The following is a 14,663-nucleotide window of genomic DNA, read 5'->3' as shown; positions in this document are numbered from 1 at the left end:
TTTGTGCAGCCCCAAGTACCAAACACACTGTGGCAGAGACCAAGCAGGTTCTGCCATGGTAAAAGCACTGTGCTAATTTGTTTCCAAGCTTCTATCTTTCAGGCTCTGAACCGGAACATCAGGAGAGCTGGTACCAGCTGAAGAGTTATGAAATACCATGGTTATAGTGTCATGACAAAGTCTGTGTTCAGTGTTGTGTGTTGCATGTTCTGTGTCTGTCTCTAGTGGTGTCCTGTGCTAGCATTGGGTCCAGAAAAAGAGGAAATTTAAAGAAATAAACGATACAGAGAATTTGAAGCGTTAGTCATTGGTCATTGGGGGTAACATGCAGAGTAAGGGGGTATGTTGGTGTTTTGGGGCTGGGCAGCACACATAGTATATACACACTGCAATGTCCCCAATGAGGGGTGGGTAACCGGTGGGCGGGATCAGGAGACAGTCGATAAACGGTGAGGGTCCACCACCCATACGGGAGGCAGGGACAGTCATGGGTATAAGCAAGCGGGCTGGGTAATGGGGAAGGGGTGACCCTCACGTGGCGGGATTCAGCTAGGTTTGGTGGGTTTAGGGCTCAGGGGATAGGGTCCAGCAGGGGGTGTGTGTGGGTGCACGAGGTCTCCCCGGCTCACTCTCGGTATTGGCGGTGGCCGGTGATGTGCTCGGTGTAAATGTCCCGGGACCAACGGATAGTGTCCGAGACCATGAGGCGTCTCATGAGCCGCGCGTAATGACGGCCCACCCCACAGGACCTCAGCACGCGTTCGTTACACGGGTCCCAGGCACCCAGGGCCCCAACGAGCAGAGCGTCGACGTGCACCTCGTAGCCCTTGGTTCGCAAGGTGTCAGCCAGGGGGGCGTATTTTTCGAGCTTGCGGGCTCGGGCTTCGCGGAAGGCCGGGGTCCTGTTCTCGAACGGAATCGCTACGTCGACCAGGATGATCTTTTTCCCCACCTCGTCCGTGACGACGATGTCCGGGCGCAGCGGGCTGTCGGTGCCAGGGACGGTGCGGTTGACAGCGATCTCTCCCAGACGCGGGTTGATGGCCTTCACTAGACGGTCCTGGACGGCGTTGTGGCGTAGCTGCCAGGCTCTGGCGTGGGGCTTGCAGCAGCACAGGACGTGGGGCAGGGTTTCGTTGACGTACCCGCACTTCCTGCAGCGTTTGTCCCGGTTCCCGTGGCGGATGGCACCGTTGAGAGGGACGCAATTCAGCCGGGCGCGGTGAATGAACCGCCAGTCGGCGAACCGGGTGAAGCTGCCTGTGGGGAGGAAGTGGTTGCTGGAGTCCCACTTGCTGGTTATTTCGAAGACTTTACCCTGGTCCGGCTTTTTCTTCAGGGCGTCCACGTAGAGCGCGTGGACGGCGGCCTTCAGGGATCTCTCCAGCACGCCTCTGGCTCCCGGGGTGACGACGATGTTGTCCTCCGTTCCGATCCGCGGTATCAGGACTCCCAGCTCCTGCCGTTCCTCGTTCCATTCCCAGCGGCAGCCCAGGCGCTTTCCCAGCCGGCGCGTGGCATTGCGGGCGCGGGTCCACAGCGAGGCGAAGTCTCCCCTGTCCCGGGCGAAGTCGCCGTCCAGGGAGCCGCTCAAGAAGGTGGCCACATCTCGGTCGGAGGGAGGTCTGCCGATTCGTTTCTCGGTGGCGGCGTGCAGGGCGGTCGTTGCGACGTTCTTTACCGTGGCGTCCGGGCAAGTCAGGAGGCGGAAGGCGTGTGTGAGGACCGCGATGTCGCAGAGGTCTCCCATACGGGGGACGCCGGCACCACCGTGCCTGTGCTTGATGTATACGAGTTCGTTGCTGGCTCTCCGGGGCAGGGACATCCAGTTTTTGACCAGTTTCCGGATGGCGCTGTCCGCCTTGTTGAGGGGCACCTTTGCCACCTTTGCCAAATACTACACTAGACAGGGCAAATGTCTTTTCCTCTCTCTACTTCCCCCATCTCCATCCAACTTATCAATCACCCCTTGTGTCCAAAAGACTTTGGTCCCCAGTGCATCAGGGTTATTTTGTTTTGTTTTGTTAGGTTCTCTAATAATCATTTTGTTGTTAATTTTTGTTCTTGATACATTTGTATTGTTAGTTACATTTGCTTGTATTATTATTAATTCCACACTTTCCTCTATGCACTCTGGTTCTATTTCCCCAAGCCCTGAAGGGTAGTTCTTGGGCCCCCATAACCTGTAAAACCTTGGCCCATAATTGTATGGCCCCATCTTTCAGGTCCCCAGAAACCTCTGAGAACAACTGTTAAAAATAGGAAATTCTACAACATTTTAGCAACTAAATGTTAGTTTAAGTCCAAATCAGCTTAACCTTGCATAACAACTGTGGTACTCCTACAAAATCTTATTTGTTGTGTGTGCTTAAGAAGGTCCTGACCTCAGTGACTTTTATTGTTTGATGGCTATTGCAGCATCAAACTTGGGCCTCATTTTGTTTGTCAATGTACCCAATTATTGTAATGGTAATGGTTTTGTTGTATTTCCAATTATTATAATTATAATTGTTTGCATTTGTGTTTATGTAATATCTGGTATTTAGTCAATTCTAATAGTTTTAGTTATATTCACCTGGTTATAATTGTTTGGTTTGTTTGCAACAAATACAAAAGATTTATATGGTGACCACTCAAGAATTGTTCTTGAGAGGTCAAAAGGGGGACAATGTAGATCAATCTCTGATAATTTTCATATAACTTTACATTGTGCCTCTTCATATAACCTTGTGGTGGGTCTACCCACGTGTGACCTCTGTATCCTGGGACTTTGTATCAAAGCCTCATTTAGAAACTTTGCATTGCCCTTGGTATAATATTATAGCCCCTAAGGATAGAATAAGATAGAAGAAAAATTTCTTTTTGCTAGCAGTAGAACTCTCCCCCCCCCCACTCTTAATCAATTGCCCTGTTGAATGAATGAGGTGTGGATGAGCAAGGCATGAAAGGCAGCACCTCCAGACAGCCTCAACCCTTGGAGAGGGGCTGGGAGCCAGACCCAAGGACAATAAAAGGTGTCAAGTGGGCTCATTAAAGACAAGCAGACATACCGACGGCCTCGGGGGTTAGAAGCAAGCACCTTCTTTTGGAAACACCCTCTTTGCAGCATTGGAACAACACTCAAAAGAAAGCAGCACAAAGGACCAATGGACACAGACACAAAGTTTGAATCTGGTATAGATTTGCATAAGAGGAAAGCTGCTATAAAAGTGAGGTGTCTTGCACAGGACCCCGGGTCTCGTCTTGTCAACATGGGAGCATCGATCCGGATCGGCAGAAGCCCGGCTCCACCCCCTCCCCCATCTAACTCACCTGGCCAGTGAAGTTAAGGGGAGCAACTAATTGGTAACAACAAGACGGAGTGTGTTTGTGTGTGTGTGTGAGTGTAAGTGTAATATATTATGTGCATATAATACAGTGTTAATGAATACATGTATTACTAATAAATGTGGCGTTTTGTCTTATTCCCCCTGAAAAGATCCCGTGCAGTACTTTAAGTACAACAGCAGGACCCAAAGAGGATGGAAGCAGGGCCGGCTCTAGGCACCAGCAAAACAAGCTGGTGCTTGGGGCGGCACATTTTTAGGGGCGGCAGGGCCGGTGCCAGAATGCCGCCCCTAAAAATGTGTCCCGGCCGCCCTAGCTCGCCTCCACTGCTGCTGCCAGGACACGCGAAACAGCTGATTCGCGCGCCGCTGCTCCCCCTCCCTCCCAGGCTTGAGAGCCTGGGGGCAGGAGGCAGGGCTGGGGATTTGGGGAAGGGGCGGAGTTGAGGCGGGGCCGGGGGTGGGGTAATTAAAGAACGGGGGGGGGGGGGCGGCCAAAATTGTTTCTGCTTTGGGCGGCAAAAATCCTAGAGCTGGCCCTGGATGGAAGGGGCCCCCTGGACCTCTGGGGGGCCAGATCCACACCCGCGGTACCTTCCCCCTTGTTCCAGGTGCAAGGAAGCCCCGAATCAGCTGCAAGGGAAACTAGCTCCTGCCCTCCGCCAGGGAGAGTCTGCAAACTCCCCACCCTCAGCTCCTGCAAACCAGGAACCGTCTACAAAGTTCCATCCACCCACTGGGAGCCAGGGACCGTCTGCAAACCCTTCGCTCCACACAGCCTGCCTTAAGAAGAACAGGAGTACTTGTGGCACCTTAGAGACTAACAAATTTATTAGAGCATAAGCTTTTGTGGACTACAGCCCACTTCTTCTCCTCAATATATGTTCCATTCTATATGCATCCGAAGAAGTGGGCTGTAGTCCACGAAAGCTTATGCTCTAATAAATTTGTTAGTCTCTAAGGTGCCACAAGTACTCCTGTTCTTCTTTTTGCGGATACAGACTAACACGGCTGCTACTCTGAAACAGCCTGCCTTGTGCCGGTGCAGTGGCGCTCAGCCTTTCCAGACCGCTGTACCCCCTTTCAGGAGTCTGGTGTGTCTGGCGTACCCCCAAATTTCAGCTCGCTTAAAAACCACTTGCTTGCAAAATCAGACATAAAAATGAGAACCACTGTGCTAGGGCATGTCTGCAAACTGCCCCCACACACACACACACACTGAATTGGGGCTGGGGGTGTCTCCAAACTGCCCCTTGCTCCTTTCTGACCCTTTGCTGCCCTCTGGGGGCCATTTCACTGGCAGGCCCACTGTCCATCCCAGCCGCGCTGCCTTCCCCAAGGAGGGTCCGACCTGCTAGACACGCATGACCTCTGTCAAGTGCACCCCAGGGGACCCCAAAGCCCAGCTCTGGGTGGGCAGCAGGTTTCCCCCCAGAAATCTGTTTGATGACACTAAAAATCACAGTGTCAATCCCCAGGCCGCCCTGGCCTCAGCACCCATCGGCTGTCATTTGTCAGACACAAAGCCCTGGGGGATTAAATGGATTTGTATTTTTTATTTATTTATTTATTGCTATTTCTGACACATTTCATTTCAGACTCATTGGCACATGCTCCCTTCCCTCCCCTCTTCCTACCCCCAGTAAGACTCACCATCCTTTTGGGACTCATGACCCACCTCTTGAAGCAATGGGCTCAGGCTCTCTGCAAACTCAGGCAGCGTCGGTCACACTCAGGGCAATTCCCTGCTCTCACAGCTCAGCTGGCCGGGAACAGCAGGGGCCCGTGGAAAGCCCAGGAGCTGCAAGCAGACAAGGGCTGCAGGGACGTGTTCTGCAGTCACTCACGGGGCCAAGGGAGGCATGTTTGGGGCTATGGAGTGGAGTCTGTGGTTACTACCTGCTGGGAGGAGGGCGTCTGAGCTGGCAAATCCAGAGTGGGGAGCCAGAACGGCCCAGGGGAAAGCAGTGGGGGAATGAGCTGCGGGTGTCCCCCAGAAGCTGCCGTGCAGGAGAGCGCATCGACGGCTGAGCTGCGGGTGTCGCCCCGGAAGCTGCCGTAGGGAGTGGCTAAGAGGGGCCCTTGGGCCAGAGAGCGACTGAGTGACACTGGAGCCTGGTGCCTCAGAGCTCCCCGGGGGTGGGAGAGCAGGAACCCATCCCCTGACTAGTGAGTTATGATCCAGAGTAAAACAACTCCAGCTGTATCCCTCTGGGGGGAGGGATAGCTCAGTGCATCAGTCTGCTAACTGTAGGGTTGTGAGTTCAATCCTTGAGGGGGTCACTTAGGGATCTGGGGCAAAATCAGTACTTGGTCCTGCTAGTGAAGGCGGGGGCTAGACTCAATAACTTTTTGGGCTCCCTTCCAGAACCGGCTCTGGGCACCAGCAAAACAAAGCATGTGCTTGGGGCGGCACATTTCCAAGGGTGGCATTCTGGCTGTTCTCTTCCAGGAGTTGAGGCTTTTCGGTGTTGCAAGGAAAAGAGCACCGGCCCATGTGCTTACTCGAGGTTCACGGGTTTACTGTACAATTGCCCGGTAGAAAAGAGAAGCTGGGCGCATGGAAAGCTAGAAGGAGCTCAGGTGCTGGGAACAGAGCCCGGGGCTGGACCAGACAAACTTCTACAGAATCTCGTTCTCTTTAAGCTCTTGCCATCCTTACTAATGGGACTGACCCCACTGGCTCCGGTGGAACAATTTGTGGGGTAAGGATTACTTAGGCTAGGAAGGGTTTGCAGGGCCACTCTCAAAATCCCAATGGAGCTGAAATCAAGAACCTCTCCGAGCGCAGACCTCACTGTTTCCGATCAGGTTTGTCTCTCTGGACTCGAATCCATGTAGGGTTTAAACGGAAATCGGTACCGTTTCCAAGCTAACCAGTTTGCATCAAATTCAGAAGCCCTCAATCCTGAATTTCGGGGGTGTGCAAGGGGCCAGCACATCTGGAAAGAGGAGAGCACATAGGGGCTAGCACAGATGTGTCAGCCAATGCAGGGTCCCTTCACTGGGATACCTTGTAACCGCAATGGTTTATAATGGCAGAACGCAGTCAGGCACCTGAGGGGAGAGATCAAACAGCTGGTTTATGGATCTCCAGAGTGAAGTTCAGCGTGACAGCTAGATCCCACGTGCATCGACCCTGTCCTCTAAGCGAATGTGGACTAGAACATGGCAAGGCTAACACAGAGTTCAGGATATTTCACACTCGTGTGTCTGGCTCGAGAGAGAGATTCCAGACCGGGTGCTCCTAGGGAAACCTAGGGGGACCTGTCCATACAAATAGGCAGCGTACACAGAGGGTCAGGCTGATGTAGCCAGCCCCATTTCTGCCCCACCATCACAGCTGGAGCCCAATTCCCCCAATCGCTCTGTATGGCTGCAGCAGGCTGCCCTAGCCAAAGGCGCCTGATCTGACAGAGCAGTGTCAAAAGAAGACATGACTAAAGAAACAAGGAATGGTCAGAGGGTCAGGGCGTAAGGACATTTTTCCGGGAGAGGCAATCTCCTCTCTCGCTCCGTCTCTGTATTTCTGCAGCACCTCATTGCAAAAGAGATTCTTCTTTAATAAGACAAGTTGCCCCCAATAAACCAAGTAACGAATCCAAGCCCCATCTTTCTTTTGAATCTAAGAGATGCCCTTGGAATGAGGTTCAAGAGCCATCATCAGTCATTGCTGAGCAGCGTGGAAAACAACGCAAATCAGGGGCTGTGCAAACATGAGGAGAAGCCAAAAAAAGGGGGGGGGGTTTGCTTGGGGCAGCAAAAAATCTAGACCAGGCTCTGGCCACAGTGACGGGCCCCACATGGGTTATAATGAACTAGTCACCTTCCGCTGCATTAATGCGATAAACATCCCAGTTTGCTGAACGAGCCAGAGCCTCCCTGGTGTAAATCCAGAGTAACTCAAGTCTAGTGAAAGCAGTTACGGTGACTTTATACTGGCAGAGGATTTGGCCCCAGGAGCAATTCGCTCCATCCTTTGGGTCTGATGCAAACCCCAATGCGCTTGTCCCCTTTACACTGACAGACACTGTCCTGTGAGTCTGACACAGAGATGGGCCAACGTGCCAGGTCTTTGAGGGGAGACCGACTCAGAACAGGACTCACTCCGGATTGGAGTTCACAGATGAAGTGAGGGATCTCTGCACCGCAGGCCCAGCGGGGCTCTGGGCAGGATGCAGAGATATTGCCAGGGAACGGAAGGGTTAAAACTGCCGGAGGTTTGTGTTACATTCACCAGTTGCCAGGTCTCCTGTCTGAGCGGGAAGCGGTGTGTGTGTCACTGCTGTCCCCGCGCAGCTGCTAGGAGAAGGGCAATTCCACAGCCTGGGTTTTTGCATGATCACAAATTGGTTTTGTTGTAGGAGCAGCAGTGATCTGTATGCTCTGTATAACTGTGCTATGTATAACCTGTATACTCAAAAGTAGGGTTACCATATTGAACAAATAAAAAAAGAGGACCGTCCACGGGGCCCCGGCCCAGCCCCGCCCCTTCCCCGCCCTAACTCCGCCCCCTCCTCCCTCCCACTCCCAGCCACGCGAAAAGGGCTGCCCGAACGCTACCGGCTTCACGGTTTGCCGGGCAGCCCCCAGACCCTGCGCCCCCGGCCAGCGCTTCCCCAGTGCAGCTGGAGCCCCGGAGGGAAAGCGCCCAGCCGGGGGCGCAGGGTCTGGAGGCTGCCCGGCAAACCGTGAAGCCGGTAGCGCTTGGGCTTCGGGCAGCCCCTATGCCTCCGGACCCTGCACCCCCGGCCGGGCACTTCCCCTCCCGGGCTCCGGCGGCGCAGGGTCCGGAGGCATGGGGGCTGCCCAAAGCCCGTAGCACTCGGCTCTTAAACAGAGCCTGTCAAGGCTGTATCCCCACTTTGAACTTTAGGGTACAAATGTAGGGGCCTGCATGAAAACTTCTAAGCTTAACTACCAGCTTAGCTCTGGTCCGCTGCCACCATCCCAAGGCTAATTTCCTTCCCTGGATAGTCTTGAGAGACCTTCACCAATTCCCTGGTGAATACAGATCCAAACCTCTTGGATCTTAAAACAAGGAGAAATTAACCATCCCCCCTCCTTCCTTCCACCAACTCCTGGTGAATCAAGATCCAAACCCCTTGGATCTTAAACAAGGAAAAATCAATCAGGTTCTTAAAAAGAAGGTTTTTAATTAAAGAAAAAGGTAAAAATCATCTCTGTAAAATCAGTATGGAAATTAACCTTACAGGGTAATCAAACTTAAAGAGCTCAGAGGACTCCCCTCTAGTCTTAGGTTCAAAGTACAGCAAACAAAGATAAACACTCTAGTAAAAGGTACATTTACAAGTTGAGAAAACAAAGGAAAACTAAGACGCCTTGCCTGGCTATTTACTTACAAGTTTGAAATAGGAGAGACTTGTTTAGAAAGATGTGGAGAACCTGGATTGATGTCTGGTCCCTCTCAGTCCCGAGAATGAACACACTCACAAACAAAGAACACAAACAAAAACCTTCCCCCCCCACAAGATTTGAAAGTATCTTGTCCCCTTATTGGTCCTTTAGGTCAGATGCCAGCCAGGTTACCTGAGCTTCTTAACCCTTTACAGGGAAAAGGATTTTGGAGTCTCTGGCCAGGAGGGATTTTATAGTACTGTACACAGGAGAGCTGTTACCCTTCCCTTTATAGTTATGACAGAGCCGAAGAGTCAGGGGAGGAGCAGAGCCACCGCGGCCGGAGGCTCTGCTCCTCCCCTGACTCTTCGGCTCTGTTTAAGAGCCGAGCTGCCCAAGCACTACCGGCTTCGGGCAGCCCCCATGCCTCCGGACCCTGTGCCGCCGGACAGGGCCGGCTTTAGGCCGATTCAGCCGATTCGGCTGAATTGGGCCCCGCGCCAAGAGGGCCCCGCGCTGCAGCTGTCCGCCCCGCCCCCAGCTCACTTCCCCCTCTTCCCCTCCCCTGCACGCCCCGCCCCCTCCCCTGCTTCCCGCGAATCAGAGATTCGCGGGAAGTCTGAGACTAAGCAGGGGCGGGCTGGCAGCACGAGGTAAGCTGGGGTGGGGGCGGGAGAAGGGCTCCGGGGAGGCGCGGCCCCTTCCCGCAGGCCCCAGCGGCTTGGCCCCCCCCCCGGCCCCGCGGCGCGGCTCGGCTCCCCCCCCCCCCCCTGGCCCCGCGGCGCGGCTCGGCTCTCCCCGGCCCCGCTCCCCCCCCCGGCCCCGCAGTGCGGCGCGGCTCCCCCCCCCCGGCGCGATTCGGCTCCCCCGTCCCCCTCGCGGTACGGCGGGGCTCGGGTGTCCCCCCCCCCCGCAGCTCTGGTCGTCCCCCGCCCCCCCCCCCCGCGGCGCGGCTCGGCTCGGGTCCCCCCCCGCGGCGCGGCTCGGATCCTGGCAAGCCCCGCCCCCAGGAATCGGGCCCCGCTCTTGCTAAAGCCGGCCCTGCCGCCGGAGCCCAGGAGGGGAAGTGCCTGGCTGGCGGCTGGGGTCCGGAGGCATGAGGGCTGCCTGAAGCCCATAGCACTCGGGCAGCTTGGCTCTTAAACAGAGCCGAAGAGTCAGGGGAGGAGCAGAGCAGCCGCGAGAGGGGAAGTGCCCGGCCGGCATTTTCCCGGACATGTTCGGCTTTTGGGCAATTCCCCCCGGACGGGGGTTTGATTGCCGAAAAGCCGGACATGTCCGGGAAAAACCGGACGTATGGTAACCCTACTCAAAAGGTCTGTTATACTTCCCCCCTCCTCCCCCTCTTGTCTCCTCTCCCTCTCTGAATGCCTGTGAAGTGGCTTTCCCACTCCCTCCTGGGATGCTTGTGGGATGAATGGGCTGGTTGAACAGCTGCAAGATCAGAAGAGCTCCAGATAGACAAGATGTCTGGGACTCTAATTAGGCAGCGATCACACACCCAATGCATGGACACTGTCCAAGGTGGAGTGTGACCAACCAGATGCAGCCAGTCACAGGCCATGAGGAGCAGGTCATTAAAAGGGGAAGGGGCCATGTCCTAGCAGTGCACTTACAAGCTTCTACCTCCTGTGAAGGCCCTTTGCCTGGACCACCTGGCCAGTGGTTCGCTGCGTTGCATTCCATCGTGCCTCGGGAAGACTTACCTTCATCACACTGTCCATCACTGTGCTGTGGGACACTTACCTTCAAGGATCCTAACATCTCCAGTGCCGTGCCTGTCCTGGGAGCGTGAGTATGCGAGTGTGAGTGCGACCCCACCCCCCTTCTTCTGAGCTTAGCTATCAGTATAATAAACGTGCTGCTTTCTGCCAAACTTGGTGGGTCATTGGTCCTCCCTAAGCTTGCTAGCTGGCCCAATTTCAGGTAACAGTTTCATTTCACTGTGTCTCACACAGTAATAGCGGGCGGTGTCCTCTGCAGGACTGTCTCTAAGACACCAGCAAGCCAAGCACATGCTTGGGGCGGCACATTTTCAGGGGTGGCATTCTGGCCATCTTTTTTTTGTTGTTGTTTGGTTGATTTTTTGCTTTGGGCGGCAAAAGCCTAGAGCCAGCCTTGGCAGCAGCAGCACATTGAGGGGGGGAGGCTGGGGCCGCTGCGGTTCGCGCCGCAGGGGAGCAGCACCCGCACCTTGTGGCTGGGCCAGGCAGGCTCCGAGCGGAGGACACTCAGGCTGGAGGCCGCTCCTCAGGGCACATGGAGCTGCCTGCAGATGCCGCAGGGTTACCGCCCCCCCAGCGCTGCAGCCGGGGCTGGGCGAAGCGGCCCGAGCTGCCCAGGGACTGCAGCAGGGCGGCCAGAAGCAGCAGGAGCAGTGGGGCCATAGAGGGCGGGGCGCTGCCGTGCGGGATCCGCGTCCTGCTCTCCGGGGCTCCGCTCCCACTGGGGCTACCCTGCCCTGTCTCCTTAGCCCCCTGCCGGGGCGGTCCCCCAGCTCTGCCCTCCCACATCCCGGCTGGTCCTAGAGTCAGGAGCCCTGACTGGAGGGACCCTGGGCTGAGGCGTGCCTGGGAACCCCGCTGCTTACCCAACCCTGCCAGCGCAGACTGGCTGGAGGCGAGGGGGGAGTGGGCTGAGTCAGCACTGGTAGCGGGGAGCCCAGGCCTGGGGCGGCAGGGGGTGCAGTTGGGGTGGGGGGGAGAGCCCAGGCCTGGGGCAGCAGAGGGTGCAGGTGAGGGAGGGCACTGGTGGTGGGGGACAGCCCAGGGCTGGGGTGGGGGGCAGCCACAAATTTTTTGCTTCGGGCAGCAAAACACCTAGAGCCGGCCCTGGTCTCTTCCAGTTCTATGAGATAAGTATATCTCCATATATTGGGAGCCCCAGCCCCAACTTGGTAGCTGCTGTAGAGGAGGAGAGACAGTTCTCCCCAAACTAGTGCTAAAACTTAATGAAAATTGTTTGTCCAGACAAGTGATTTCCATTACGTTTGGGGAGAGGTTTGGAAACCTTTAAGGCCAGATCTTTGTTATCTGGTATAGTTCTGGCTCTGCAGAGTTCTCCCATTGACTCTTAAGCAGCACTAGGTTTGGTGGGGATGCTGCTAGGTGTTTTGTAGGATAAAGACCTTATTTGCAAGCTCTTTGAAGCAGGGATCTGTCTGCAAACTCCAAGCCCTCTGTTCATGTGCTCCAGGGCTTCTAAAAACTCCGAGTCCACTGTGAGTTTTTGAGTTGGTGACACACACAATGTGAAACCAGGAGAACTTTGCCTGTTTCTACAGGGCTGTTGCACTTGCACAGCGTGGATCCTAAACACCCATTTAAAATACCCATAACCAACCACTTGATGTTTTATTTCCCTTCCTATTTTCAGTGTTGTCACTTGTTTGTTTGTGGTTTTGTTTTACTGTTTGTGTTGCTTTATTACTTAGTTTTACTGTTCTAGGTGTATGATGTGTTAATCAAATTTAAAGTGGACATCTCAGAGAAATTGCATATACCTGAGTGAATGCCTTTTCCGCTCCTTTCCAGTATCAGAACATATTGTATTAATATTTGCAATGAGAGCATGATTATTTCTAGTTGACTCATAGATTTGTTTAGCATCTTAAAGCTGCGCTATGTGTGCAGATAATATGCATGCAAGAGAGATAGTTAATTATTAGTAAGGGTTTTTTTATATTGCACTTTTATCCAACAATAGTTAGCTAACAGTACAAAGAACATTAGGAAAGATCATTTAGTTGGTGCTGGTCCTGCTTTGTGTAGGGGGTTGGACTAGAGACCTCCTGAGGTCCCTTCCAACCCAGATATTCTATGATTCTATGATTCTGTGATCCGCCAAGACCCTCAGCAATTTTCAAGTGGTCTGTGGGGAAAAAAGGTTGAGAACCACTGCCCTAGAAACTTGCCCATTTCCCCCTGGCTTTTGTTATCACTTGCTGTTAACTCGAGTGTATCTGCTTTGAACTGTATGTAACGGCCAGCAGGGCAGGGAGGCATCAGGTGCGGGGAGATCACCCCGGAGTGGGGACACCCAGCCCCTGTCCTGAGTGACCAGACTCCTGGGCCCAGCCTTGTCGGGGTTTCGGGGACTCGGCCGAGCCGGATGGAGGAAGGGGAGCGCTGGAGAGCACCCAGGCCTCCGGGCAAAGGGAGCTGGAGCGAGGACTCTGGTTTTACTAGCCGACTCCGCAGGGGCGGTGCAGACGCCAGGAAGGTTCCCCTGATAGCGGGACCATCCCAGGCCCCTGGGTGAGAGTAGCTGCGGGCGGGGAGTTTGCAGACGCTCCCTGGCTGGACTGGGCGGGGCTAGCCTGGAAAAGTGACTTTCGGTTTTCTAGCCTTTGCACCACAGCACGGGCTAGTGAAGGTAACGGGGGGCCCACAGCCCCGCGCTGCGGTCCAGGACCCCCAGTTGGGGAGAGAACCCAGGCACCCTGGCACCCAGCCCCCCCCCAACCAGGGATAGGACCCAGGAGTCCTGCCAGGGATACAAGTGTGTGTGCGCTGCCCCCTGTAACACAGCCGGGGGGTCTCTCCGCCCCCAGCACTGTGCAGGGTGGATGTAGGGAGTGGGGGGTTTGGAGTCACGGCCCAGCCCGGCCCCACTTCCCACTGGCCGGCCCCGGGAGTCGCGGGGACTCACCCTCAGCAGAGCGGGGTCTATAGGGTTACCATTCGTCCGGATTTACCCGGACATGTCCTCCTTTTGTGTGCTAAAAATAGCGTCCGGGGGGAATTTGTAAAGCACTCACAATGTCCGGGATTTCCCCCTCCCCTGGCAGAGCAGAGTGAGCGGCTGGGAGGGCTGCAGGGAAGTCCCGGGCTGGACTCCCGAGCAGCTTCCTCCTCCCACCCCCCCCTCCCTGCATTCTGAGCCGGCCGGCAGCTCCTCCTCCTGCAGCCTGCTCCGGCAACCCTGTGCAGGGCCAGGGACCGGGTTTTGTGTTGTGCTGGGGAGCTCAGCCATGTGTCCGGCTGGCACAGAGCCCAACACCCTGTTCTGAGCAGCAGGGTAAGGGGGGGCAGGAGAAGGGACAGGGAGGTTCTGGATGGGGCAGTCAAGAAACGGGAGGGGGCTTTTGGAGGGGAGTGGAGAAAGTTTTGGGCAGTCAGGGTACAGGTAGGGGGTAGGGTCCTGGGGGGCAGTTGGGGGGGGGGTCTTAGGAGGGGGCAGTTAGGGGACAAGGAACAGGGAGTCTTAGGTAGGGGGTGGGGTTCTGGAGGGCAGTTAGGAGCAGGGGTCCCAGGAGGGGGCAGTCAGGGGACAAGGAGCGGGGGGTAGGGGGCTGGGAGTTCTGGGGGGGAGCTGTCAGGGGGCAGGAGTGTGGAGAGGGATCGGAGCAGTCAGGGGACAGGGAGCAGAGGGGTTTAGATGGGTTGGGAGTTCTGGGGGGGGCTGTCAGGGGGTGGGGAGTGGTTGGATGGGGCGTGGGAGTCCCAGGGGTCTGTCTGGGGGTGGGGGTGTGGATAAGGGTTGGGGCAGTCAGGGGACAAGAGGCAAGGAGGCTTAGATAGGGAGTGGAGTCCCGGGGGGCAGTTAGGGGCAGGGGTCCCAGGAGGGGGCAGTCAGGGGACAAGGAACGGGGGGAGGGTTGGGGGTTCTGGGGGGGCGGGAAGTGGGAGGGGCAGGGGCGGGGCTCCTCCCGTCCTCTTTTTTGCTTGTTGAAATATGGTAACCCTAGGGGTCTATGACCCGGGACAGGCAGATCCGGCTCTGCCCAGCAGGGGGCAGCGCGGCTCTGGGAGCGGGGCCGGGGAAGGGGGTTCGGATCGGAGCCAGAGCCGGAAATTCAGCATCTTGCTGGGTCAGAGGCGCCCGCCCCATTCTGTCCATCCTCAAACCCCCACCCCACACAGTGCAACCCCCCTTTCCGTCCATCTGTCCATCCTCACCCCCCCCACTGTCCAACCCCCCTTCCATCCGTCTGTCCATCCTAACGCCCCCCCCCCCCGCATTGTCCACCTCCCCCCG

Source organism: Malaclemys terrapin, chromosome 12, assembly GCF_027887155.1.
Source record: "Malaclemys terrapin pileata isolate rMalTer1 chromosome 12, rMalTer1.hap1, whole genome shotgun sequence".
Lineage (NCBI taxonomy): Eukaryota > Metazoa > Chordata > Testudines > Emydidae > Malaclemys > Malaclemys terrapin.
This window is presented reverse-complemented; position numbering follows the sequence as displayed.